Source organism: Habropoda laboriosa, unplaced genomic scaffold (genome assembly GCF_001263275.1).
Source record: "Habropoda laboriosa isolate 0110345459 unplaced genomic scaffold, ASM126327v1 scaffold22, whole genome shotgun sequence".
Lineage (NCBI taxonomy): Eukaryota > Metazoa > Arthropoda > Insecta > Hymenoptera > Apidae > Habropoda > Habropoda laboriosa.
Window position 1 is genome coordinate 2,488,904 of NW_017100261.1, and position 3,277 is coordinate 2,492,180.

The window sequence follows — 3,277 nt, forward strand, 5'->3', positions numbered from 1 at the left end:
TTCTGCCGACTCTATTCTCTTCTCTTCGTCGTATTATATTTCAACGAACCCCTCCTCCTTTCGGGGTTATCCCCTTTAAACATGGAGAATATTCTAGAGCTGAATGGTTATTATAAGCGATACACCCAATCTCGATTAATTGTGTCACGCATAACTAGGTCACCATTTTCATTTTTCACATACGCGATATTAAACGAAACGAGTGAAATGTACCCACACGATGACATTTCGTTAAACGTGTGTACTCGGTACATAAAATGTTAATTAACAGGAGGACAACAGAGACCATAAAAATGATGGATTGCAGTTTTTTTGTTTTGTTTTATTTTGTTTTGTAGTACAGGTAGTTCTTGCTTTGCGAATTTTTATTTTTATTTGCACGGAGACTCACGCGGATTGTAATGACGTAACGATGTGTTAGAAGGGGCTTTTCGATTTACGAACGGTTGCCAGAAACCAATTAATTCGTAAAGATGGTATGTAGAATTTATTTTTGTTTCAAACTTAAGAAACTTAAAAGGTATCTAGTCTCGCTGCAAACGTGGGAATTTTGAATTTTTTAAGTGGAACGTGGGATAAATTTTTATACGTTTACATAGTGCTTGATAAACTGAGTAACTTTTGTTTGAAAAGTTTTTCAAAATTTTCCACGTATCGAAAGTTACAACGGTTTGAATTACATATATCTGTAATAGGATTTTAACCTCGATACATAAATATTTGTGCGTACCACATTTGTTGACTATTCAACTATTGACTATTAAAAATCAACACGTTTCAGTCGTTCTTTCGACCTTCTACTTTTTTCTCGCGATTACTGAGAATATCAACACATAGCTAAGGTCAACAGTAGAGACAATTCAAACCGTCGTATCTCTTAACATCTGCAAATTTGAAAAAACATTCCAAGCAAAAATTACTTCATTTATAAAAATTCATCTCTATAAAAAATTGAAGTCACCCTCCGTTTCCCAAGCTTCGAGTGCGACTAGACTTTTTTTTTTGTTCAGACTATGAAAAGCCCCTTCGTACGATGAAGTTAAAAAAAAAAGCCGTCTCGATACCATTAATAGGTTCGCAGATATCGGTTTGTTACGAGTTTGATGAAACACCTTGTATATATCATTTTCTTTTCCATCGATTATTCCAATTTCGAGTGTGAAAAAAATTACTACGTTCAACTGCGGTTAATCTAGCGTTAACGAAGAGATGACTTCGAACAATTACAAGAACTTATTATCATGACATTGCAGAAAGGCAAGTTTAACGATGCAAGAGACTCGAGAATGATTTTAATTACACGCAAACGTGTCAAGAAGTAAATTGAGCGGTTCTCGTGTCTGACTACCCCTGGTTATTCTACTTGTGGCGATGAAGCATACGAGTGTACGGATATTCATAGCTGACTATCGCCGACGGCTTTGCCATCGTGTATTAAAATTGCATTCTATGGAATGCACGAGCACAGGATGATAGTATCGGGAAATAGTAAATACAGAATGGAAATACAACACGAAGTAAACACGACGCGATGAACGCGAGGCAACGGTGCACGAAGTGTAGAAAAAGCGATAGTTATACTGCGATATATATGTAGCTACGTTATTACCACTCTGTTTATTATGGAACCTCACGTTCGCGTTATTAACGTCGACACAATTTTCTTTAAAAATCAACATGCGCCACGATAAAAACGTCCAAGAACACGCGAAGTAAATTCGCTGTACCGTGAAAAAAATATTATAAACTATGTAGCAATCTGGGTATTTTTTGAAAAAGTAGATAATCGCAAAGAGATGTGCTGCTATTTATAATACAGATCAATCGATCGAGGGTCATTATAGGAACGAGTTTGATCACGGTTCACCGTCGATTAATTGAATTTCATCGATTCCGGATAATTAGATACGCCCGATCAGATTCGAGTCACGAACCGCAAAAATACAATCGATCCCCTAACTATTTGAAAGCCGTTATGTATCGCCAGAGATCGCCCTTTAGGGGAAATGGGTAGCCAGTGTCCTGGAAAGGACGTTACACTTTAGAACCATCGCTTGGAAATGTCAATCCTCTAGAGTGCTTTCACATGCATCGATTTTTAGACGTGTGGCGACCCTGTATACACACATTGTACACGTCTTTCGTCTTTTGATCTGGCGCGAAGCTACTTTTCCAACCACGACCGATGCAGCCACGCGTATTTAACTATCGCGGAGAATTTCCATTTATAATGCTGATCGTTTCATCTTCGCAAATATATCGAACGATTGTCAGAGAAGAAGAAAAGTATCGCTTCTTCGTAGCTATGGAGGGGAAAAAAAGAATATTATGGCGAATAACGAAGGAATTTCTAAGACATTACGTAAACATCGATCTTTCGAAACCAAGGTCTCTCAGGCAACCGTTTTCAAAGCAAAAACGCTGTTTTATGCTCCGAGCAAAGTCCAGAGCAACGATCGCAGCAAATGACGTTAGAGTCGTAATTGGAGAAGGGGAAAAACGTTTGTGTAGGCGAGTGTTGGTATGTTCGTGAGGGTTTCGTTCCAACGGTTACTTTTTTCAAACATGTGCCTATCTTCAAAGCGTAGTCCTCACTCTTAGGCCGAACGATCACTACTACATTCATACAGTGCCCCACCACAGGATCGTTGCTCAAGTAGGCGTAGTCTGCTGCTGCAATATCGCTCCATGCGCCCGTTTGTCTGACCACTTCATATAGAGCAACTTCGTGAACGATTCTGATCTAGACAGTCTGTCGTGCGCCAACGCACGAAATTACGACGCAACCGACGATTCCATCCTTCGAAATAGGCAGCTCGCAAAAAAACTGACCCTTCTTCGCTGAACCATATAACGATCGTTGATTGGCCATTACGACTTCCTAGCAACGGAAAAATATATATCAACGACACACCATTTCTAACGAAGTCAGTTGAAAATCTAATTGAAGGCCGGAACCCTGTTCCAAAATGTGTTCCAAAACTCATTAAACGTAGAACAACTGGACATTCGCGATTCATAACCTAACACATTCTGCACCACCGTTTCGACCAATCGCAACGTTCGTTTAAAAAAAGACAGTTACGTCTTTCATAGAAAAGAGGAATACGATACATTAACACATGTAAGAAATGCGAGATTTCGGCGGCGAAGTGGTGGCCTGGATTTTGTCACCCAGGAAGAGAAAGCGCACGGGTACCTGAGGGTACCATAAACTAAGCCCTTTCCTCAAAAAGTCGAACGAGGGGGGGCTCCAACGGTTTTTCGGAGCAACGCA